The sequence below is a fragment of the Quercus robur genome, chromosome 9 (assembly GCF_932294415.1).
Source record: "Quercus robur chromosome 9, dhQueRobu3.1, whole genome shotgun sequence".
NCBI classification, from domain to species: domain Eukaryota; kingdom Viridiplantae; phylum Streptophyta; class Magnoliopsida; order Fagales; family Fagaceae; genus Quercus; species Quercus robur.
Genome location: NC_065542.1, coordinates 46,740,651 through 46,767,111, shown reverse-complemented (window position 1 = coordinate 46,767,111; position 26,461 = coordinate 46,740,651). Strand labels below are relative to the sequence as shown.

The 26,461-nt window shown below is 41.0% G+C and overlaps 3 protein-coding genes across 3 annotated transcripts in view; 1 reads left to right on the top strand and 2 right to left on the bottom strand.

Moving 5' to 3' along the window:
• The window catches only part of LOC126698735 (pentatricopeptide repeat-containing protein At5g48910-like), a 52,761-nt gene extending 51,745 nt beyond the window's left edge, over nucleotides 1–1,016 (bottom strand). Inside the window, exon 1 of the mRNA XM_050396152.1 lies at nucleotides 942–1,016. The gene's annotated coding sequence lies outside the window, so the exon portion shown is untranslated. The remainder of the gene's footprint in view (nucleotides 1–941) is intronic.
• LOC126698739 (uncharacterized) overlaps nucleotides 1–26,461 on the bottom strand; it is an 81,451-nt gene that overhangs the window by 39,784 nt on the left and 15,206 nt on the right. The window lies entirely within an intron of this gene.
• LOC126698738 (alcohol dehydrogenase-like) overlaps nucleotides 1–26,461 on the top strand; it is an 80,194-nt gene that overhangs the window by 45,163 nt on the left and 8,570 nt on the right. The window lies entirely within an intron of this gene.

Sequence of the window (26,461 nt, the reverse complement as noted above, 5' to 3'; positions counted from 1 at the left end):
ATCATCACTGCAAAACAATGCATAGTTCAAGATTTGAGTATGAAATTTCCCTCATATCAATAGTTCAACCCACGAACAGAACAAAGCATAAAACAAAACAAAACAAAAAAAATCAAACCCACAAACCAATTCAATCTCAAAACACAATAAAGTTTCGCTCTTTTTTAGCAGGTTTAACAGTTTTATTACAAATTCAATACAGAAACCAAAATAGAAAACAACTTCGTGAAACCAAACTTTCTTTAATTTTTCATGCATGTTTCTCGGCAACCAAACAGTGAACGGTGGGTACAAAGAAACTCACCTTTTTCTTTAGTTTTGAGAGACTGCGTAGACTTAAAGCTTGCTGTGGCTTGATCAAAGCTTTTGGCGAAGGCTGACTGAGACTGAGAGTGAGACTGACTGAGAGAACAATGAGATGAAGAAGCAGGTGAGTGAGAGCGTGAGTGGAGAAAGTGAGTGATGGATCAGTGTGTGAGAGGGTGAGACAGTGAGTGAGAGCGTGAGAGTGCGCTACGCTCTGTGTGAGAGAGAGGGTGAGGGTGAGTGACAGTGGAGAGTGATTTGTGTGAGGTGAGTGAGGCATTATTTTTGAAAATGCCTTATTTGAAACTCGAGTCTCTGAGACTCGATTTCACTTTAAGTAAACCGAGTCTCAGAGACTCGAGTTTAAAGCGTGTGGACGTGGTGTCTACGTGGAACTGGAGTCTCAGAAACTCGAGTTCCATGTAGACACCGCCTGAATTTTTGCCACATCAAACTACCTAAACCGAGCCTTAGAGGCTCGATTTAGAGGCCCAAAATCGAGCCTTTGAGGCTCGAGTTGCTAAAATTCCAAAATCGAGCCTTTGAGGCCCAACTAACTGAATAGTTAGTTTTTTAATGCTAATTACCCATTTTCGCTTGGAATTCATGGATCAGTATGAGTATCAGAGGCAGAGGTTGAGAAGAGACTTGTTTTAGTTAGTTGTGGATGATTCTCTGTTGGAGATAACTGTTTACTGTAAATGGTCTTTAGGCTTTCCAATCTCATCTAGTGGAAATGAAGGATTTGTCTTTTTATTTATTTTTAGTGAAATTAGAACTAAGGATTTGATTCATTTGAAAAATCACATTCTAGAATTTACTTTGATTTCTTTCTTTCTTTTTATGAACCTATTATCATTTAATTTTTGGATTTATTGTTAAGTGAGAAAAAAGGGAATGTGAAATTCAAAAAAAAAAAAAAATGCTTGCTAGACTAGACATTAAATATATTATATATATCTAGACTTTTGTTGAGGTCTAAAAAGGATCATAGTGAAGGAGGCCCAAAAGAATGAGTCAGGCCCAAAAGGAAAAGATCAAGCTAAGTCCAAAGTAGCAGATGCAGGGGAACCACGAAGGAATAAAAAGGCCCAGGAGACTTGAAGCCCAGACGAAGAAGCATTCAGAAGAAAAAAGAAAACTACAGCAAGGGATAAGAAGTTAGGATCCTCAGCAACCATCAAGAGGCACGGATCCTTTCAGGCACAAAGACAAAGGAAGACTAGGATAGCTCGAAAAGAAAAAGACAGAAGAAGAAAATAAGAAACAAAGCAAAAGAACACAAGCGCCAGTAGAACCTAGCGACCTCTCATGGCACAGACAGAAAAAAACCTCGGGGAACCAGAACAGGGAAGCACAAAAAAAAGAATGATAACAAGCGGCTTTCAAGTTGGCAGAACAGGATTCCGCCCAGATGGGAAAGAAAAGGGAAATGTGGAAACTGCCAAAAAACGGTGATGCCGAGAAGGGCATACCTCAGCACATCCCAAAGAAAGTGGCCAATCAGGAACTTTCAAAAGAATCAGAGCTGAAAGAAGGAAAGAATGAGAAAAAACGGGAAATGGGACTTACCGAGTGATAGGCACGGAACAGGCTCTGCTCACAAGAAGGCAAAACAGGGGAACCAACAGTTCCCCGGAAAGACCAGAACTCCATTATAAAAGGAAGGGATGGGTTGCGAAGAAAAGGGCAGCGAAAAGAGAGAAAAAAAAGAAGAGATTTTCTAGAGAAAAACTATCAGTAAATTTGTGGTGAAGAGAAAGAAAACACTAAGGGAAAAACGAATATTGCTTCCCGGTATCCTGTAAAAGCCACTATTGTACATACTCGGATTCAAAGAGAATCAAACTTTGCAAGTTTTGAAGGCTGAAATAGCCACTCAAGACTGTAATTTTTGAGCTTGATTGAACCTTGTATCACGTCCTAGTGAGCTTTCTGTAACTTAACAAACAACGTATTAATGAAATATGTCTCAATAATCCCAGGATCCCCTTAGCATTAATTTTGTACCAGTTTGCTAATCCTGCTTCTTTCCTTTTGAATTTACCTTATTGTTTTGGCATTCTTCAATACGAATATCCTTGCTTGTCATTTTTTTTTTCTTGTATTGTCAGGAGCATCCCCTGTATATCACTTGATTCTTAAACAGCTTGTTAGCTGCGGTGAGTCAAGGCCCGGTTCACCAAACCTCTTATTTAGGCTCGGGATCCTTGGGCCTGAGTATTACAGAAAAAGGCACTCTCACATTTTGGCGACTCCGCTGGGGACTGGGGAAAGAAGAGGGAAGAAGCAATCCCTTCACAGAGTATGCCTCCAAGACAAAGAAACAACAAAGGAACTAATATGCCACCTACGGCCTCTGAGCTCGTAGGAGAGAACGAGGTAGCTTCCAGGCAAGAAGGCGGGATACCCCTGGTAGAACAGGAGGTTGTGTCAGAACAAAGACACACAAGGCAGGAACCATAACTCATGGCCAGGATGACAGCAATGTTGAAGGATCTGGAGCAAGAAGTTCATTTTCTCAAAGAAGGCAGGACACAGGAAATCAGAGACAATGTTCTCCCTACTGGTCACCAAGATGGAACGCAGCCGGAATGAGGGTCAGCAGTGGGAGGAAGAGCTAACCCTCAGTACTTAACACTGGCGGATGTCAATGCCCTTTTGGAGCAAGAAAGGGAAAAACTCTCAGGGATCCCCAAGCAATTCTCTCGGGATCCCCCGTTCCCTCCAGAACTTCTTGGCAAACCATACCCTAAGGGGTACGAACCCCCAAAGTTCCATCCTTTCGATGGAAGAAATGGAAGTGCTGTGAAACATGTGAGTAGGTTTATCTACACTATGGGCCCCTATGCAGGAGACAGAGAATTATGTCTAAGGGAATTTGCCAAGTCCTTAGTGGATAGGGCATACACTTAGTACACCACGCTGAGACTCGAGTCCATCAAAACCTGAGATGAGATGATGGAAAAATTCTGCGCCAAATATTATCCTGGTGAAGACAAGATCACTTTCCAGAACCTGCAAATGGTGAGGCAGAGACCTGGAGAGGATCTCGTCCAGTTCATTAAAAGATTTGAAGATGTGTCCCTAGACTGCTATGGGGACCACGAAGAAAAGGAGCTCGTGGAAACCTGTGTAGCCAACATGCTTTTTGATTACAGGCTCAACCTTGAAAATCTATGTATCACGCAGTTTGCTGACCTGCTACAGAGAACCAGAAGGACAGCGCAAACCATGAGGACAAAAAGGCTGCCCGTGTCCTAAGCTATGACAACATCAGTAGGAGAGAAAAGGAAGAGACCAGATGGGAAGGTGTTCGAGGAACCACCGGTGATCCCATGTACAGCTGAAGAGTTAAGCCATGTCTTAGACAAATGGATCGGAGATGGGGTTGTTAGGCCATTTACTGTGTCCAGGCCACCAACTGAAGAAGAAAGGAAGAACCCTTTATTTTGCAGAATCCATAATTATGTCAAGCACTCCACCAAGGATTGCTGGACCCTTTGCAGACTCTTCCACAAAAAGTTGAGGGAAGGAACCCTGGAACTCACTCAGAAGGAGCCAGAAGTGCAGAGGAACCCCTTGCCTAACCACAAAGGAAAAGGGGTGGTAGCAGTAGTAATACATGGGAACCCAGCAGAAGCAGGTGAATCTGAAGGATCCTTCCACCCGAGCATAGTCAGGACCCTCCAGAAGAATCCCAAGTTCAGGTCACTATTCAACCAATTAGGATCCGGACTAGAAGCAAGAAGAGTGGCCACAGAGTCTCTCATGAGCATAGCAGCAGATTTAGGGATGGAATGCTTTACAGCAGAGTCACATGCTAGTCGAGCTTTCCTGGAGACAACCAATGCAATAACTTTCACTGATGAAGACATGGAAATTGAGCACCCAGACCACCGTAGACCCCTTTATCTAATGGCCACCATAAACGGCGTTCAAGTCAGAAGAGCACTGGTGGACACGGGGGCATCGCTCAATCTCATAGCCTTGAGTACCCTGGAAGCTGTAGGCTTAGTTGACAGAAGGATCCTGGGGGCTCCCATGGAAATAACAGGATTTGGAGGATCGGTGGAATCAACAGAAGGATACGTGCAGCTAGCCTTAAGGGTAGGGCCAATAGTAGCCCTGACAAGGTTTCATGTGATTAATGCAGAAGTTTCTTATCATGTGTTGCTGGGACGCCCGTGGCTTCATAAACATCGCCTTATTCCATCCACGTTCCATCAATGCATTAAAGGGAGACTGAATGAGAGGCCCATAAGGATCCCTACCAACCATAATCCTTTCAGCTAGGGAGAAGTGAACTTTGCAGAAACGATGTTCTATGATGAATTGGAGCCAGATGCTGAGAGCCCCGCCCCAAGGACCCCAGGGGCACCCATCCTAGAAGAAGAAGAAAGAGGGAGGGGCACCCGTGACCTGAGGAACCTTCTGGAAAGAAAAAGACAAAAGAGGGAGCTCAGCTCTTCAGGATCCCGAGAATGTGTGGTGGTGCGGGAACCCGGAGGGAGGCTAATCTACCGTTTGTGAAGGTGCGCGGGACCCGAATGCATTATGCAGGAAGGTCCCGGACCACCAAGCTGCATGATGGCCCAAGAAGAAATTCCAGAAGAACCAGTTAAGGAGGCCCAGATTCAGCCTGAGGAAGAATTAAAGGAAATAGATTTGGGAACGGAACCGGGATCTCGAAAGCCTGTCTTCATTAGCAGTCAACTGGTGGCACAAGAAAGGGAACAACTAGTAACCTTGCTTCAAAAATACAGAGATGTGTTCGCATGGACCTATGATGAGATGCCTGGTTTAGACCCAGGATTGGCATTCTCTTAATGTGGACCTAGGGATGAGGCCAGTAGTTCAACCGGCTAGGGTCTTCCACACTGAGGTAGAAGCTCAAATAGTTCAAGAGGTCAAAAAATTGCTAACAGCTGGTTTTATCAAACCCATCCAACACCCAAAATGGCTTTCCAACATTGTACCTGTGAAGAAGAAAAATGGTCAGATCCGTTGCTGTGTGAACTTTCGCAACTTGAATAAGGCATGCTCTAAAGATGAATTCCCCTTGCCCAATATCAACCTCCTTGTAGATTCAGCTGCAGGAAGCTCAATGTTCTCATTTATGGATGGGTATAGTGGGTACAACCAAATCCGCATGGCTGCCAAAGATGCAGAGAAGACGGCATTCAGAACTCCAATTGGGAACTTTTACTACACTGTAATGCCCTTTGGCCTAAAAAATGTAGGGGCTACGTATCAGCGGACCATGACAGCCATTTTCCATGACATGATGCATGAGGAGATGGAAGATTATGTAGATGACATTGTGGTCAAATCAAAGAACAGAACAGGACATTTCCAAGTACTTGAGCAAGTCTTGGAAAGATGTAGGAAGTACAAGTTACGTATGAACCCCATGAAATGCGCCTTTGGAGTGTCTGCTGGAAAGTTCCTTGGGTTTCTGGTACATCACAAAGGCATAAGTGTGGATAGGCCACAGCTATCGCCACAATGAGAAGACCAATTACTGTTAGGGAACTCAAAAACTTCCTGGGAAGGGTCTCCTATATTAGGAGATTTGTGCCTGGTTTGGCCTCAGCTACAGCAGGTCTATCCAAATTGTTGAGAAAGGGGAATGAATTTACCTAGGGAACGGAGCAGCAGGAAGCTTTTCAAAGAATTCAGGGCATCATGAATCACTTGCCCACCCTCCAGGCACCAGTACGTGGGCGACCTCTGCTGCTATACTTAGCATCAAACTCCCAGGCAATAGGAGCTTTGCTGGCACAAGAAGACGACCAAGGGAATGAGCAGCCTGTATACTATGTAAGCAGAACACTCAAGGATACCGAGACCAGGTACCCCAGAATAGAGAAAGTCTGCCTAGTAATCATTTACACATCCCAAAGGCTAAAGAGGTACTTCTCAGCTCACCAAATCCTTTTGGTAACCAAGTCCCACCCCATAAAAGCACTCCTGCACCAGCCCCTTCTCACGGGAAGAATAGCACAGTGGCTAGTTTTGCTCTCTCAATAAGATATAGGTATAAGAACTCACAAGGCTGTCAAAAGCCAGGCCATAGCAGATTTGCTAGCTCAATTCCCAGGAAAGGAGGAAGGCCCGCTAAGCGAAGAAATCCCTGGTGAGGTAGCAGTAATGGAGATCCTAGGGAAGAAATGGACCATGAGGTTTGACGGGTCGGCTACAGCAACTTCAAATGGGGTAGGAATTGTACTAAGTTGTGAAAATGGGGATATCATACCCTTGTCTTTCAAGCTTGGTTTCTCGTGCTCTAATAATGCAGCTGAATATGAGGCATACTTAACCGGGTTGACTATAGCACTCAACATAGGAGTGAAACATATGAGAGTGTTGGGAGATTCCAATCTTGTAGTCTCCCAAGTGAAAGGTGACTTCGCGTTACGGGAACAAAGCTTAGCAGCCTACAGAACTTGGGCACAAAGGTTGGAGCTGGAATTTTAGACCTTTAGCATAGAGTACACTCAAAGAAGTGAAAACAGGTTTGCTGATACGCTCGCCACCCTAGGATCCCAAATACCATTTAATAGGAAGACAGGAACATTCTATTGTAAGGATCCTCCAAGGGATGTACCCCAAAGAGTCCAAACAGTGGGATTGGAGGAGCGAAGTCAAAGAAAAGATGAAAGAGGCAGGGCCTAGAGGGAACATCAAAGAACTAATGGATTACACTCAGATAGAAGGGGAATTGTATAGAAGGCTGCCAGGAGGAATATTGTCCAGATGTATCACCGAGAAGGAAGGAAAGTTGAAGCTAGAAGAATTACACACCCAAGCATGTGGAGTTGCAGAAAAGGTCAGCCTATATAGAAGGATGCAACGCATGGGGTATTACTGGCCAAATATGGACAAGGAGGCAACAATTATACAGGAGAAATGTCAAGAGTGTTGTTTGGCAATAGATAAAGAAGAAAGCTACGCGGTGTTTATTGCAGAAGATTGGCGGGTTCCTTTCATAGGATACCTGGCTCAGGGATCCTGCCAACCGACAGAACACTAGCCCACAAGCTCAAGAAGCTAGCGGGCAGATATTTCCTGCAAAACGACATCTTATTCAAAAAAGGATACAGTGGGGATCCCCTAAGGTGCCTAGGGCCAAAGGAAGCTAGAGAAGTAGTCAGGGAAGTACATTCTGGAGATTGGGGAAGTCACCCGGGGAAGAGAAGGCTGTATAAACAATTACTATTGTTGGGATATTACTGGCCAACGATGAAAAGGGACTCTGAGGAGCTGGTCAAAACATGTTATGCTTGCCAAGTACATTCAGAGGATACCCCATACCACCCACAAGGAAACGGCCAAGTTGAAGCTACTAATAGGGTAATGTTGAAGATTCTTAAGAAAATGAAGTATGAGTATGGAGGGAAATGGAGTGATCATCTGTCAGATGTACTTTGGGCATGTAGGAGCTCTGTAAAGACAGCCACAGGATTCTCCCCATTCTCCCTAGTCTATGGAACAGAAGCCATCAGCCCCGTGGAGTTAGTCATTCCTACACCAAGGGTAGTCCTGGAGGAAAGCCAAGGAGAAAGTGAGGACACAAACAATGAAAGGAGGCTAGCAGATCTGGAAGAGGTAGAAGAAGAAAGAGTGCTAGCCAAGAAAAGAAGCCAGAGGTACCAGCAAAGAATGACTAGAGCATATGCACAAGCAGTACGCCTAAGAATGTTCACTGAAGGGCAATTGGTATTAAGGATGACGGAACACGTGAGGAGGAACCTGCCAGGGCCCTCCAAGTTCACCCCAAAGTGGGAAGGACCCTACATCATTAGTGCAGCTCATGAGGGTGGGTATTATTACCTTACCAAGGAAGATGGGACAGTCCTGACAGAACCCATAAATGGGAAATGGCTGAAACAATACTATGCATAAGGACGAGGGGATCCCGGCACATCAGGATCCTTTTACCAGCTTCACAATCTGCTAAGTGTTTTTATTTTTATCTTTTTTTTTTTTTTTTTCATTCAGCCTTTGTCATGAATTCTAGTCTAAAATGATTTTGTTCAGGAACCTATGATAGATTGACACTTTGTGGTCAATATTGCACTAAATGATTTTCTTTGTTCCTTAAAAGATGACCATGTTTTAATGAAGTTCCTTTTTCTTCAATATTTAAGTATTTCTTTTAACACTACAAAGTCCAAGTTTGGATAGATTTAAGGAAGGATACCTGAGTCAAAAAAAAAAAAAAAAAAAAAAAAAAAAAAAAAGGTATGTAATACCCTTTTGCATATGGCCCAGGATTCACCTCGTAGATAATTTCAGATACCCCACAGACAGTTCCAAGTGCATAGGTCTAGGATCACAGGCAAAAATAAAATACCCAAGATACCTAGCCTAGCACTTGGCAAAAGAGGGGAACCTGTCAAAGTTCATGAACTAGGACCATATCTCAAAAATATATATATAGGAAAAGATACCAGTGTACCCAGTTCAATACTTGCACAATAGATCACCGGGTACCTGGACTTGAACTTACAGTGACGCCTGTGGGAACTATGGTCCAGGACTCAGGAAAGAAAAGAGAAAAGTCATATATAAAAAAAAAAAAAAAAGAAAAGGCAATATATCAAAGAGAAAGGCAGATTCACATACTAAGAAATTAGAAGCAGTTTTGAAACACAAACAAAAAAAGAAAGAAAGAGGAAAGCAATGTTCAAAAAAAAAAAACTTATACAACCCCAAATTGTTTATATAAATCTAAAGTAAGCTAAGGAATGAGGCCGGCCAATAGGGAGGCATCCGGAGGAATAACAGGCACAGTTGAAGCAAAAAGGATCCTCTGCCGCTTGACCTTCAAATCTTGTAAAACCCTGTGAGCACGACCCAAAGCTTCCTCAACAGCAGCTATCTCGATGTCTATACTCTTGGAGGATTGCCTCTGAAACAGCATATGAGCCAACAGGCGCAAGTGATCTAACAAAAAAGACAAATTGAACTTGGCCTCCAGAAGGTCTTGGACCACCCCTCTCCACTCCAGAAGCTTTTCTTCAGACAAAGAATCCACAGAAGAATTCCTCAGGGAAACCAGCACAGCACATAGCAACTCCATCAAAATATTACCCAAAAAAACGCCTCCCCTGAAGCCACTGGTGAAATCCCCGTGACTCTTGAGTAGACTCTCTAACAGCGGCAGGCCTTCAACAGGAACAGAGAAGCGCAGGAAGTTGCCATAAGAAGACCCATAAGCATGGAAGTGGCTGGCAGGAAGACTGTTAAACTCCAAGAGGTCAAAGCGAGCTAGGAAGGAGGAAAGCCTTGAATCAAGATCTGAGGCAGCCACTCCCGAGGCGTCCCCCATCACTGTGTCACCACTTGCAGAGACTAGAGGACTTGCAGCCTTTTGCTTTAACTGAAGATCAGCAATTCGAACGGATCTCACAATTCCTTCAGGGATAACAGGCTCAGAATCTTTAAAGCCTGTATCAATATTCAAAAAAAAAAAAAGGAAGAACAAATTTAGTCTTAAAAAAAAAAAAAAAAAAAAAAAAAAAAAAAAAAAAAAAAGAGAGAGAGAAGAACAAACCAGTACCAGCTTCTTGAGGCAGAGCCTGTTCTTCCTAATCCCCTGATTTCCCCGAAGATTCTGGGAAAGAACATAAGGCAAGTTGAAGAAAGGGTGAAGAACCAGTGGAAAAATGGCTAAAGGAAGGAAGAGATGCAGGGGGCTTCGCCATAAAAAAAAAAAAAAAAGGGGGGGCGTAGGGAAGGAAAGAAAGGAAAAGGAAACACAGTGGGAGTAACTCGCACTCACCTTCTGAGCTTTCTGATTCTAAGGAAGAGGCAACACTAGGAGCAGACTTCTCACTGGCTTGACCTAAAAGGAGAAAGAAAAGAAGGAACTCAAAAAAAAAAAAAAATTTGGAAAAGAAAATAGAGATGTAACACTATTTCAAGGAAACATGGCTCACCTATTTGTTTGGATAAAGGAGTGTCTCCCAAAGCACCTTTATCTGACAATGTTTGAGAAAACACAGTCCTGATGGGACTAGGAGTGTGCTCAAGATGGGGACTTTGAGGTGCAGGGATCTTAGAGGCTTTGGGATCCTGAGAATCCTGGGAACCCTGCATCGGTTGCCTGGTTTCCTCAGCCAGACCACCACTAGGGGGCTCCTCCCCCATAATAGAAAAAGCAACAAAAAGAGCTGTAACAGTTTCTTCTCCCAGAGTCTTGCCGGTCATAGGAGGAGATACCTCCACCTAAAGGAAAAAGGGGAGGGAAAAGCAGTGCCAAGTGAAAACAACGGGGTAATACTAACAACACAGTGCCAGAGCAAAAGGGAGAGAACATGAACAAAAAAAAAAACACACATACCACGTCGTCACCAGAAGATTGGCTTTTGCCCTTCTTGTAATCAGACTTGCGTTTGGATTGCAAAGGAAACCACCACTCGTCAGCAAAGAGGAAATAAGTGCAACAATGTGAACAAGTGAAAAAGAGAGAAGAAGGAAAGAAGTCTTGCCCTTCTCTCTCTCTCTACAGATTCTCTAGAAGTCTTTTGCTTACTACGAGTACGCCCAGAGGGTCCTAAAGGAGGTTGGGATACAAAACCAAAGGATCCTAAAGAACCATGGACTGAAGTAGTCACAGGAACCTGGGAAAAAAAAGACTCTACCTTGGTCTTCTTTCGGGTCCTTGAAGCTAAAGGTTCCCCGACATCCTTGCCTTCCTGAGATGCCAAGTGTGTTTGAGATTTCCCAGTTTTTCTTCTTTTCGTCTCAGGACCTATCTTCACACCCTTTGTGCTTTCCTCAACATCAACAGCTTTCATTTTTTCCGGCCTGACATCCTTACCTTTACTCGGAGCGGTGGTAGCACCTATTGTCTCCACTGCGCCTTTCTTGATAGGCATTCCAGAGGAAGTGCCAATGATGAGACTACAACCCAGCCAAGTCTTAGGAAAATCCTGTGCATAAGTCACCCAACCTCCCCTGGAGGCATGCCACTCTACGAACCCAGTCTTGCTGTTTACGGCAGCAGAAACAATCCAAGCAGTAGGAAGGGATAAACGCCTATTGGATGTCGGAGCAGAAGCAATACTAAGATTCGGGGTTTCCCGAACTATACCGAAGCCAACATAGTCAATGAAAGACTTCTGTACTCTTCTCCAATAACTAGTATAGCCACTAGAAGCAAAGACTCCTCTCTGGGAGTTGGGCACTGCAAATTGGGGGCTCCTCCATGACCAATAAGAAAAGGCCTGCAGCCTCAAGAAAGGATCCAAAGAAGGAAGGGACGGCACCACGTCCTTAAAAACCGGAGGAATGTCCTGGTCAAAACCAAACTGCCGGAGCACCCGGTGTCCTGAATAATGGGTATATTTTGGGCCACTCGAAGAAGGCACAGGAAGCCAAGAAGGGCTAATGCAGGCAAGATAAGCCAGACTGCCCTCATCACCACAGCGCAAGTCGAAAGTATTACCTATAGAAGATAAAAAAGAAGACAATACAGAATCACACGCAAAGCCAGGGCCAAACTCATGAGGGGATCTCCAATGTAAGTTCCCTGCTTGATCAAATAACTCCACAAGATTGAGGCCACCACCTTTCAAGCTAATCCAACGAAAAATAATGGGAAAAGCATCAGTTGAATTGCCACAAAGACCCTTCACTATGTCAAGGGATCCTTGGAATTTATCCTTCACAAATTTCAAATTCCTACACTTGGCCAAAGTAGCTACAGAACGGTCCCACATGAAAATCTAAATGATAGCACAATGAATAGATGAGGTAATCACATAACAAGAATCACCCTCGGTCTCATCTCCATGAAGCTGGTCCAATTGAGAGTAAACATGACCCAAAAATAGAGGGGCCAAAGGATATTGGGTACCTCGAGCCAACTTGATCGCTAACGGAAAAAATGAAGACTGAACTCCATACTCAGGGAACTCACTGAACAAGAACTTGCTAAGCCAAAAAGCCAGAAAACCAGCCCACCTCACTTCCTTATTTTTCTCACGAGAAAAGGTCATCACCCATCTCCCCATTCTAGCCGGCTTATCACCAGAAAAGGCAGCACGACCACCAAAATGACCAAACAGTTTATCTTCCACCACGAGATCCTCCCCAGAAAGGTTAATATCAAAGGGGCTCTCGTCACTAAATACTGGGAGGAGGAAGTTATTAACCACATCCTCCAAGGTAATCGTCAATTCACCAACAGAAAAGAAAAAAGTATGAAGGGAAGGGCACCAACGACGTACCAGATGCCTGAGCCCTTTGGCGTCTCTGAAACCCTCAAGGTTTCTGGAAATAGCCACTGCCTTTAGGATACTAGCGCACTACAAGCGACCCACAAACTCAGCATCAGACAGTTCCTTGTCTACCCAAATGGGCCAGCCCTGGATTTTTTATGGGACAAAATCAAAGAAGATAGGCACCGCCTCTCGAACTCCTTGTCTAATCTGAAGGTCGAAGATCTCTCTAGGGTCAGGAACCTGGGCGGAACCGGCGAAACCCGCTTGGCTAAAAAACATCCAAGCATGAGGAGATGGAGGAGCCTTGCCATGAGATACATGAGGGAAAAACGGACTGGGAGAATACCAAGGATCCCGTAAAGGAAGGCCGGACGTTCAGTAACCTCGCGAGAATCACTCAAAGCAGAACCAGAAGAACCTTCGCCCTCAGAAGGACTGGGGGTACGCTCTCTCCTCTTTCGAGAAGAAGAAGAAACCATTGGAACAACACGTACAATGAGAAGAGAAGAGATTGAAAGTGCGAAAAGGGGGAAGACCGGAGTAACAGAGAAGAAAAGAAAAAAGAAAGAGAAACCCAAGAATGAAAGACTCAGAGAAGCAAAGTGATAAGGTGAAACGGCTACAATAAAGGCGCAAATAGCAGTTGCGGAAGACAGTGTATGGAAAGACGCGCCAGTTGCCAAAAAATTTAATTTGAAGAAGGGATTAATCAGCGGTTATTAATGAGAAGTAACGGGAAACGAGAAAAGTGGGTAGAGGAATTTTACCTCAAATACTCAACTGCCACGTCCCGTGCAAAGAGGAAACTGCAAAAAAATAAATAAATAATAATAAGGGAACGCAACACACAAAAAAGGAGGTGACCAAAAGCAGCAGAAAAGGGCTGGGATCCCAAGTAAAAAGGAAGGGAACCCAGGAGAAGTTAAAAAGGGGGGGGGGGGGGGATCCTACGAAAATCTTAGAAAACCTGAATTACTCACGCGTGGGCTTCAGGCAACCCACGAGCTCGAGGGGCTAAATGTTGAGGTCTAAAAAGGATCATAATGAATGAGGTCCAAAAGAATGAGTCAAGCCCAAAAGGAAAAGATCAAGCTAAGTCCAAAGTAGCAGATGCAGGGGAACCACGAAGGAATAAAAAGGCCCAGGAGACTTGAAGCCCAGAGGAAGAAGCATCCAGAAGAAAAAAGAAAAACACGGCAAGGGATAAGAAGTCAGGATCCTCAGCAACCATCAAGAGGCGCGGATCCTTTCAGGCACAAAGACAAAGGAAGACTAGGACAGCTTGAAAAGAAAAAGACAGAAGAAGAAAATAAGAAACAAAGCAAAAGAACACAAGCGCCAGTAGAACCCAGCGACCTCTCATGGCACAGACAGAAAAAAAACCTCGGGGAACCAGAACAGGGAAGCACAAAAAAAAGAATGATAACAAGCGGCTTTCAAGTTGGCAGAACAGGATTCTGCCCAGATGGGAAAGAAAAGGGAAAAGTGGAAATTGCCAAAAAACGGTGATGCCGAGAAGGGCATACCTTAGCACATCCCAAAGAAGGTGGCCAATTAGGAACTTTCAAAAAAATCAGAGCTTAAAGAAGGAAAGAATGAGAAAAAACGGGAAATGGGACTTACCGAGTGATAGGCACGGAACAGGCTCTGTTCACAAGAAGGCAAAACAGGGGAACCAACGGTTCCCCGGGAAGACCAGAACTCCATTATTAAAGGAAGGGATGGGTTGCGAAGAAAAGGGCAGCGAAAAGAGAGAAAAAAATAAGAGATTTTCTAGAGAAAAACTATCAGTAAATCTGTGGTGAAGAGAAAGAAAACACTAAGGGAAAAACGAATATTGCTTCCCGGTATCCTATAAAAGCCACTATTGCACATACTCGGATTCAAAGAGAATCAAACTTTGCAAGTTTTGAAGGCTGAAATAGCCACTCAAGACTGTAATTTTTGAGCTTGATTGAACCTTGTATCACGTCCTAGTGAGCTTTCTGTAACTTAACAAACAACGTATTAATGAAATATGTCTCAATAATCCCAGGATCCCCTTAGCATTAATTTTGTACCACTTTGCTAATCCTGCTTCTTTCCTTTTGAATTTACCTTGTTGTTTTGGCATTCTTCAATATGAATATCCTTGCTTGTCATTTTTTTTCTTGTATTGTCAGGAGCATCCCCTGTATATCACTTGATTCTTAATCAGCTTGTTAGCTACGGTGAGTCAAGGCCTGGTTCACCAAACCTCTTATTTAAGCCCGGGATCCTTGGGCCTGAGTGTTACAGAAAAAGGCACTCTCACAACTTTATATCATGTTTCATACTAGGTTACTAACTTTTAAATTGTTTGTCAATTTAGTTTATGATCTTTCAAATTTGTCAATTTAATCCCTAATCTTTTGGTATTATGTTAAAAATTGTCCCTATCGTTAACTAATGGATGAAAAATGCTGACATATCTAACGGTCAAAATATAATATTATTTTCATGCCAACTAAGATGACACGTGGGAACAAGTCTTAATTAGTTTCTTTGTGAAGAGAAGTTGGGTTTTCCCTTTAACTCTGCTTTCACAATAGAATTTGTGTGTCCCTTTGACGAAGGTGTTGAGTATCCTGGGAGTAACACTGTTGCTTCTAGGCTTGTTGGGTTCTTTTTGGGGGTGTGGGAAACTGTTTGAGTGAGTGTGAGGATGGACGAATTGGCTCAGTCATGGAGTCGGCTTAAGTTGTCAGATAGAGAGGGACTAGGGTGTTGCTTGCTTGATGATGATAGTAAGGAGAAGTTTTCCATTGCTGCAAAGTTTTTGACAAAGCGAGCCATTAGCATTGAGGTCATAGTGAAGACGTTTAACCCGCTATGGAGAGCCAAGAACGGTTTCAAGATCTAGAGTTTTGGAGATCATAAAATTCTTTTCACCTTTGATAATAGGGAGGATGTGGAGAGAATTTTAGAGGGAGAACCATGGACTTTCGATAAACAGCTGGTGACAATGAGTTGATATGAGAATGAGTCCTTGCTTCAGGATATAAGGTTTGAGAAGACGAAACTATGGGTCCAAATGCATGGAATTCCAATGAAATTTATGACATTAGAGGTTGCGAAGAAAATTGGTAGTGTTTTGGGGGATGTTTTCATGCCCACGGATCCAAAAATATTTGATGGTGGTCATTTTATCTGAATCCAGGCCTCCATTGATCTATCATTACCATTATGTCGTGGTAGACTGATTTCTGTAGGTGAAGGAGGTAAGCAGATGTGGATATCGTTCAAGTATGAGAGGTTGCCGAATGTGTGCTACTGGTGTGGATGACTAACTCATGATGACAAAGACTATGAGTTGTGGATTAACAGTGAAGGAACTCTTACTCCTGAGCAATGTGAATTTGGTCCATTTTTGAGAGCTCCATCATTTGTTGTTGCAAGACGAAGTGCAATATTAGTCCCTGGGTTCTATGCCGAGAAGAAGAAGAGGAGTTCAGGTACACCGGAAGACATGGATTCAGGCCGGACCTCTGATTCTGGTGGAGAAAGTGTACCAGAGCAGCCACATGGAGTAACGGCTAGCAATAATATCAGTATTGAAGACGAGGAAATAATTGGATCATTAAGGCGTAATGAAGTGGATGGGATTAATAGGGAAGATTCGGTCAATCAAAATGGAGTTAAGGAGATAATTATTGAGGATTCAAAGACTCCTAAGGAAACCAAAATTGCTGGTGAGGGAAGTAATGAGGAGTTAAGTCTGGCTTAGGAGTTTGGGGCAGCTAATTTGCTTGGATCGGGAAGAAGTTTGACAAGAAGCCCTAGTGCACGTGATAACTTAAGTGCACGTGACAACTTAAGTGAGAATCCAACACTTAACAAATCACGTGCTGCTAAGGAAATTAGGGTTCACAAATCACCTACTTCACGTGCTTCTTCTACTTGGACACGCAGAGAAAGGAAAAAGCCTAAGGGTAGCACGGTAGTAAGTTTTCAGTTACAAGGGAGGAAAAGAATGGGACAGAGGCAGATCACACTGAGGTTTCAGCAAAGCGATTCCAAATAGCCCTCAGTGGAGAAAACAAAACTTTTGTAATGGCGGGAGCTGATGTTCAGCCCTGCCAATAGCAATGAGTTGTTTAGCTTAGAACTGTTGTGGGCTTGGGAATCTGTGTACAGGGAGGGAGCTTGTGGAAATCATACGGGCAAAAGATCCCACTGTAGTGTTTTTAGTCAAGACGCTTACAGATGATGCAAGGCTAGAGTTTGTGCAAAGAAGTATTGGTTTTGATCATGGATGGGTGGTACCAAGAGTGGGAAGAGGTGGAGGATTAGTTCTGTATTGGAAAGCTTCGATCAATCTAAAGGTGGAAGATTCGGATAGGTACTATATTGATGCGGTGATTGATAAAAATACGGAGAATGAGTGGAGATTAACGGGTTTTTATGGTGAATCGGATACAGCAAGATGTCATGAAGCTTGGGCAAAACTTAGGGCTTTAAACTCAAGACCTGAAAAACCATGGCTTTGTTATGGGGATTTTAATGAAATTATCAAACAAGATGAAAAGCTTGGGGGTGCAAGAAGGCCTTATAATCAGATGCAGCAATTTAGGGAGGTGATTGATGAATTTGGGATTTGAGGGCTCTAAATTCACTTGGAGCAAGCACTTCGAAAATGGGGTTTCAATTTGGGAGAGGCTTGATAGGTGTTTGGTAAATAATAGTTGGTTCATGAAGTTTGGAGGTTCAAGGGTGTACCATTTGTCATGTAACTCTTTGGATCATGTTCCAATTATTTTATGACTATCAGGCCTGAACCCACCTACTCGGAAAAAAAATTTCCGGTTCGAACAAATGTGGCTCTCAAATTCTAGTTGTGAGGAGGTGGTAGTTTCGGCTTGGGGCAGTGGGTATGAAGTTGGTGTTGAGGGTGATATACTAAGAAAAGTGGAGAAGTGTGGAAAGGAATTGGGGCAATGGGAGAAAAGTGTTTTTGGGAATGTGAGATTGGAATTGAACTGGTTGAAAAAGGATCTAGCTAGAGAAGATAGGGTAGCCATGGTTAGTGGGAATAATTTTAAGGTGAGATAGATTAAAAAAGAAATTGAGGTGTTGCAGGATAGGGAAGCTATGATGTGGGCTCAACAATCACGAATTCTATGGGCAAATCAGGGGGATAAAAATACAAAGTATTTCTATAGCTATGCCTCAAAGAGATATAGGAAGAACTCAATGGAAGGTATTAGAGATGGGGGAGGTGTATAGAGAACTAGACAGGAGGATGTTGGGGAAGTAATGGTGAACTATTACAAGGCTCTATTTACCTCAACAAATGGGAGGGTCTCCATAGGCATCTTAGATTGTGTGCCTACAGTGATAGATGAGGAGATGAATGAAAGTCTATGTAGAGAGTTTGAAGCAAGTGAAGTAGATACTGCCCTCCAACAAATGGCGGCCCTCAAGGCTCTTGGACTAAATGGCATGCCTCAGCTCTTTTATCAACATTTTTGGAGCACGGTAAATCATGATGTCACCTCATCCATCTTGTCATGGTTGAACTCAGGTACTATACCTACTCCCCTAAACCATACTTTTATCACACTTGTTCCAAAAATAAACTCCCTTGAATATGCACACCAATTTCGCCCTATTAGCCTTTGTAATGTCCTCTACAAAATTTATTCCAAAATTCTTGCAAATCGCCTCAAAAAATTACTTCCATCCATTATCACTGAAATTAATTTTTGATAATATTTTGGTGGCCTTCGAGACCTTGCATAGTCTACAAAATTACAAGGGGGGTAATTATGGTTATATGGCACTGAAACTGAATATGAGTAAAGCGTATGACCAGGTGGAGTGGTATTACTTGGAGGGGATAATGAGGAAAATGGGTTTTAGGGAGAGGTGGATAAATCTGATTATGGGTTGTGTGAAAACAGTATCATATTCTGTTTTGGTAAATGGAGAACCCTGTGGGATGATTTTTCCTACAAGGGGGATTAGGCAAGGAGATCCACTTTCCCCCTTTTTATTCCTTCTTTGTATGGAGGGGTTGAATGGCTTAATTAAAAAGGCGGACCTACATGGTGATATCCATGGCTACTCCCATTGTCGAAGGGGCCCAAAACTAACGCATTTGCTTTTTGCAGATGATAGTCTTATTTTTTGCAGGGCAACAATGGAGGAGTGCGACAATGTCTTGGAGATACTAAAAGAGTATGAAGAAGCCTCGGGTCAAAAAATGAATAGGAGTAAAACCTCCTTGTTCTTTAGCAAAGTCTACTCCAGAGGGGGTGAAGCATGGAATTAAGGCGGCTTTAGGTGTGCCAGAAATCTTGCATTATGAAAAATACCTTGGGCTACCCTCCTTGGTTGGGAACGGAAAAAAAGAAAGTTTTAGCTACATGAAGGAGAAGGTTTGGCGGAAACTTCAAGGGTGGGAAGCAAAATTACTTTCACAAGCCGGAAGGGAAGTGCTCGTAAAGGCAGTCATACAAGCCATCCCCACTTACACTATGGGATGTTTCAAATTGTCGGTGAGTTTGTGCAATGAAATTGAGGCTCTAATCAAAAGATTTTGGTGGGGCCAAAGGGATGACCGTAGAAAAATCCATTGGATTAAATGGGAAGAGATGACAAAATCTAAGACTATTGGAGGTATGGGCTTTCGAGATCTTGCTATGTTCAATGATTCCCTCTTAGCAAAGCAAGCATGGCGGTTATTGAATAATAAATCCTCACTCTTCTACAAAGTATTTAAAGCTCGTTTCTTCCCAAATTCATCGCTTATGGAGGCTGCCGATTCAAGGATGGGGTCTTATGCTTGGAAGAGTATCCTTAAAGGACGAGACATCATTCAAAGGGGGGCATTAAGGAGGGTAGGAAATGGAGAAAAAATAAACATTTGGCAGCAACGTTGGTTGCCAAGAAAACACCCAACGTTTCTGCCTACTTGCCCATTGGAGAGTTTTGAAAATTATACCGTAGATCCACTTATTGACCCAAGCACAAGAAGATGGAATGAACAAATGGTGGATGGATTACTTGTGGAAGAGGATGCTAAGTTGATCAAGAAAATTCCCCTAAGTCGACATGTGACAGAGGATACTTTGTATTGGCCTTACTCAACCTCAGGAAATTACACTTGTAAGTCCGGATATAGGTTCCTTAAAGAAGAAGAGGAGCTGCAATTAAATTCTCAAACTCCTCCTATCTGTCATAAGCAAGTTTGGAAGGAAGTATGGCAGATGCAAGCTCCTCCAAAGATAAAAAATTTTCTTTGGAGGGCTTGCCGCAATGTACTTCCAACCAAACAAGCTTTGATGCGTAGGAAAATTTTAGAGGAACCAATTTGTGAGAGGTGTAAACTGGTAGTAGAGGACTCGGTGCATGCTTTGTGGTCATGTCCGGAGCTGGATGTAGTGTGGGCTGATCAGGAAAAATGGGGGTTTAGGTGTGAAATTGAGTTCACATGTGTAAGGGAGCTGCTGTCATGGATGATATAGGAAGGGAAGTCTTTGGAGCTGCTGGCTTACATGACCTGGACTGTTTGGAATCAAAGGAACAAGGTGAGGCTCAATTTGCAAGCTTGTCCACTGCACCATGTTGCTGAACAGGCAGCTGAATTGTTGGCGCAATACCAAGCCAACACAGAAGCATCAGGTACACAGATAAGGAGTAACGGAAATGGAGGAAACAGGTGGAGAGCACCGCAAGCTGGTTTCGTGAAAGTTAACTTTGATGGAGCGGTCTTTGATGATGCAAATAGGTCAGGTGTTGGTGTTGTAATAAGGGATAGCTATGGTGCTGTATTAGCTTCTTGTTCAGAGAAGATTTTTCAGGCGTATAAAGCTGAGGTGACAGAAGCGTTGGCTGCTCGGAAAGCTTTGTCATTTGCACATGAGCTGGGGTTCCAAAATTTCATTCTCGAAGGTGATGCATTACGTTTGATTCAAGCTTTGAAATCTCAAGAACAGAACCTATGCCCATTGGGTCTGCTGGTGGAGGATGTGAAAATTTACTCAAGTAATTTTCAAAGAGTGTTGTATTCTCATGTAAAGAGAAACGGCAATAATGTAGCTCATAATTTGGCGAGACATGCTATAAGCATACCAGATTTTTAAGTATGGATAGAAGATGTACCTTCTCATATTGTGTCGGTTTTACATTCGGATGTAACTCATTTACATTAATTAAAGTACTCAAGTTCTTTCTCAAAAAAAAACTAAGATGACACGTGTAATTCCATGTAGATTAAAAAAAACAAAAAAAAAAAAATGGTTAAAAAGTTAGAGATAATGTCATATTTCATATTAATAGAGGAGTTTATTTTAGAGAGATCATTTGAATATCTCTAACTCTTTCACGGAGCGTAGTCCTACACCCACCTTGGTGGCTCCTAAGTCCTATCTTATAATATGGCATAATTTCATGCATTTGGCCAAAATTATTAGTATTCTACTACTGTTTGAGAAATATTTAGCGATCTATCACTTTTTAAAACTTGAGTTCGTAAAACTCGAGTTTTACATATAAGTCAAATGCTAAAAAAATCAAGTTCCTTAAAAATGGGTCATAGTGATACCTATTAATTTGGCATTTTTTAATTAAAAAAGTCCACTCAGAACTTGAGTGGGTGAAAGTGCCCATTTGTTTCAACTTTTTCAGCCCAAAAAGCCCATTTTGAAAAAAGTCAGCCCAAAAAGTCCGTTTGGTTAGTATAAAACGCAACTTTTTGGAAAACGTTGTGTTTTATACTTGTGAAAAGAACGCGCAAGGAATGAAAGGAGCTCTTCAGGTTCATTTTGCCAAAAGTCCATGCACGTTGTCATACATCCATTGGACGATTTTGGGCAATTACCAAATTACCCTTCAATAAATCATGCTCATGTCCTCAGTTCTCACGCCTGTTCTTCATTCCTCTCATCTCATCTCTCTGCTCTACCCTTTGCCATGAAACTCACTCACGCCTCTCATCTCTTCTCTCAGCTCTGCCTTCTCTGTGCTGCTACAAGCCTCTCTGTGGTAAAAGTCTCTCTTTTCTTTTGTCATCCATTGAATCTTCTTCCTCTTCTTCTTCTTTCTTCGTCTTCTTCAACGCGCATTCCTCTGTATTTTTTTAAAAAAATTTATTTGTCTAATCTGATCTGAGAAATCCATTTTGAAGGTAGAGTTTTGATCAACAAAACACCAAGCAATACTGATCTACTACCAAAAACCACCACGTACCAACATTGATTTGATTTTTTTTTTTTTTTTTTTTTCCAAATCTTGCATGCTTTGTTCTTGCTAAAGATCTATTTGTTCTCTTGCCAGGTACTGAAAAAAATTCGTGGGTACATGCTTTGTAATTTTTTTATTTATTTTGTGGATGCTCTATCTTTCTAAGTTATGCAATATCTGACAAAAAATCGGAATTGGGTATTTTAGTTCCAACCCCCCTTTCTCTGTTCAAGTCACTTTGGATTGAGATCTGATTTTTTAAGTTTAGCATGATTTGGGTCTTCTTTAAATTGGGTATTTTAGTTTTCGTTTCAGGTTTCACATCTTTGGAATTGGAATTAGGTATTTTAGTTCCTGTGGGGCAGTATAGATGTTGGGTATTTCAGTTGGGTTTAAATACAATAGAGCAGTTTTTCATTTTGGGGATGTATGACTAGTACATACGCTCTACATGATTAAATACGATAGAGTACTTGTGAATATTTTGTCAACATCTACTTCCAAAAGAATACTTAAATTCTCTCTTTGTTGCCTTCCACCATCACCTATCTTGAGTTATATTTCATCTTATCCATTTTTGTTGACCTGATTTCTTACATATAGCTATGAGGAACACTAAATAGAGTAGATGTGTGCTATACTTAATTGGCCTTACCATTATGGTAACATGCACAAACTCTCTCTCATTCATCTCCAAATGGTAAATGGGAAAGGCTGGGTATAGGTCTTTTGTTTGTTTTATCACTTGTGCATGCTGATGTTGAAATGGTATTGAATACTATTTGCCTTACTCTCGTACAAATCTTCTTTAATTTTGATGCGAATACACATACTGTTTGCTACTTAAACATTACAGAGAAGTCTTTAATTGGCCTTACCATTATGGTAACACGCACAAACTTTACTTTTTTACATAGTTTCTAGCTATGCATCCTCCATACTTTGTAGAAAACAGAAAAGCATTATGGGAAACTGACTGTATACAATAATAAAATGAAATGTTTATTCTAGTGGTGTGAAATGTGTATAATACAATAATACAAATATGTCTATGAAATGTTTTTTATGTGACCCTTAACATATAATGGAATTTGTATTTACTAGTGGTGTGATTGGCATTGTGAAATTTTGCAATTTGAATGTGTCAAAGATGTGCCATGGAGCCTATATGTTTATGCAAATACATGTTAGTGTGTCACATCTTAATGTTAGGAGTGTATAGGTGTATATGTGTGTGGGGTGCTGATGGGGAGTGCATGTGGTGCTGATGAGGCATGTGTGTGTTGCTGCATGGTGAGGTGTTGCAGGGTGTGCATGGGTTGCTGATGTGGGGTGCATCTGCTGCTGATGGGGCATGCATGTGCAGCTGATGGGGCAGCTGGACAGCTGATGGGGCAACAACACACGCATGCCTAGGGTTGGGTAAAAACACTAGATTATGGTTGCTAGTTCACTAGATTGGAATATTATGAATTTATTAGATCATGTTTGTAACTAGTTCACTAGATTGTGGATGCTAGTTCACTAGATTGGAACATTATGGTTGTAACATTAGATCATGTTTGTAACATTATGGTTGCTAGTTCACTAGATCATGTTTGTAACATTATGGTTACTAGTTCACTAGATTGTGGATTTATTAGATCATGTTTGTAACTAGTTCACTAGATTGGAATATTATGAATTCTATTTTTAGCATTTCTTATGGTAGCTTGACTCTATAGATGGATAAAAACACCATTTCCAAATCCGAGGCAAAAAAGGGTAGAGCATTATGGGGAGATCCAAGTTGGACAACTACTTTTTGTAACCTTTGTGTGGAATAGATTGAAGCCAAGAATAGAACAAAAGATGCTGCCTTTAGTCCCAAAGTTTGGACCATTTTGGTGACTAAATTTTGTGATGAGACCAGTCTAAACTATGATAAGGACCAATTAAAAAGTAGGTGGGATGTATTAAAAGTTGATTGGAGAGTGTGGGAACAATTGAAGAGTCATGACACAGGTTTAGGTTGGGATGCAGTGAAGGGAACGATTGATGCTAGTGATGATTGGTGAGACCGAAAGTTGAAGGTGAGTTGAGTATTTTATTAATATGTACTCCCTCCGTCCCACTTTGTTTGTCCTTTATTCTATTTTGAGATGTCCCAAAATATTGTCCTGTTTCTAAAAATAAAAGTCATTAATTTACTAATGTTCCTTTTATACCCCTATTTTATTAATAATTCAATTTTTTGATAAATTTATTTAAGAGTAGTTTTGGAAGCTTATACATTTTTAAAAGATAGACAAGACAATAAATGATGTCCCCTTAAAAAGTTTGACTTTTCAAATAGGACAAACAAAGTGGGATGGAGGGAGTAGTTAGTTGGAGATAGTTTTTTTATATTATTCTAATATGAGTGAAATGACAATTACATTTTGTAGGAAATACCCAAAGCTACAAAATTTCAGCAGAAAGGTCCACATAATCTAGAACAACTTGATAGAATGTTTAGGGATGTTGCAACAACTAGAGTAGCTGATAGAATTGAGATTCAATTTCTAGAAGAGAACATTAATAGTGAAGCAGGTAGCAGTTATGAGTAGAACTCAGGATCTTTAATAGACCCTGCGATGATGGTTCTTCGTGATTCCATTGCTAATTCCATTTGGGGGGATAATAATTAGTAGTTGTCTTATATATATATATATATATATATATATAATATCATGTAGTGCAATTTAAACTTGGGTTATTGGTATGTATTTTATTATCTTTTTACATTTTATGTTGTACAATTTAAACTTGGGTTATTGGTATGTATTTTATATCTTTTTACATTTTTATGTAGTACAATTTAAACTTGGATTATTGGTGTGTATTTTATCATCTTTTTACATTTTCATTTTGTGCTTCATGATGATGAAAATTATTTAGATTTAATTAATATTGATAAGAAGCCATTAATGGTAATAACAAATAATTATGACACTAAAAAAGAAAAATTGCCCAAACATTATTAAAATAATACCAATAATATATATTTATTATTATTATTATTATTATTATTATTATTTAGTAAGTATATGAAGTAGTTAATTTAAGTATGAATGCTATCAATACAAAGGAGCCATGCCATACTCTATTTGGCCACATCATTTAAGAAATATGGAGCTGTACTACATCTCTAGTGACATGTAATTTCCAACATGTGAGAAGGGAGGGAAACAAGTAGGCACACGCCTTAGCTAGAAGAGTAGTTATATCTACAGACATTGATGTATGGGTAGAAGAACTACCTTCAGATTTGGATGATGTATTCAATCTTGATTTAGTTTAATAAAGTTCACTTGTTCCTCAAAAAAAAAAAGTATGAAATAAACTCTCTTATATATACATTGTCCTTTTTAGTAATTTATCCCTCAAACTGCCACTTTTGTAAGTGCTAGCCAAACACTCAGCTTTTTTAAAAAGCATTTTTTAACAGCTTTTACCACACACTTATCTTTTTGAAAAAACATTTTTTCATTATGCACTTTTTGAAAACTTCACTTTTATCAGAAAGCACTTTTTCAAAAAGTTGAACCAAACTCACTCAAAATTGAGCTATGTGGAAATTTTAACATAAAACTGGACAAAATTGGCCTCTGCCCTTTTCGGGCAAAATAAATAACATTCTACCCCCTTTCCCAAACTAATTAAGAAAATTCCCCTCTTTTGAAAATCGACTTTCTTAAAATCGAGTTTTAAAAAAAAAAAAATTCTGGAGCCTTATAGTAGCGTTTTAAGGAGCCTATAGTGACGTTTTGATGACCTATAGTGGCGTTTTGTAACTCGATTTCCATGAAGTTGAGTTATATGCAATTTTTTTACCTATAACTCGATTTCATGGAGCTTGAGTTAAAAAACGTCAGTATAGGTCTTTAAAAACGTCACTATAGATCCTTAAAAACATCACTATAGTACTTAACTCGATTTTGAGAAAGTCGATTTTCAAAAGAGGGGCATTTTCTTAATTAGCTTGGGGAAAAGGATAGAATGCTATTTATTTTGTCGGCATAAGCCAATTTTGTCCCAAAGAACTTGAGTTTAAAAACCGGAGATCTTTGTACTCAGGACTTAAAATTCTACTTTATAAGCTGGCCATATACTTTAGCTGATGGCCCACAAACTAGCCGCCTAATATGACTCTTCTTCACTATGATGAAAACTTTATAAGCTGGATCATATACTCTTCACGTGTCCTACTTGGTAATATCTGAGATGAAAACTTAGGCCAAAATGGCCAAATACCACGAATTTTTGAAATATTTTGTAAAAAAACACTGTTTCGGAACTATATAGGAAAATACCACTTTTTATGGAACTCGAGTTTCTTAAACTCGAGTTCCTAGGAGTTTTGCCACCGTGGCGCTGCTGAGGTGGAAATTGGGTCATTAAAAAATGCTTTTTTTTTTTTCTAAGGTACTCGAGCTTGGTGAGCTCAAGTACCCTGTAAGGAACACAAGTTTAATAAACTCGAGTTCCTTAATTATTGACAAATAAACATAAAAAAAAAAAAAATAAGTAGCTTTTTTTATGTTTTTATTTATTTAAATAGAAGCATTGTAAAATATAGAGATTTTAATTTCAAAATATGAATTTAATTTCTACATTAAGTAAAACTGTTCATTGTTTTCTCATAAAATTTTTCCCGGGGGCATTGCCCCCGGACCCCCAAGAGGCTTGTCCAT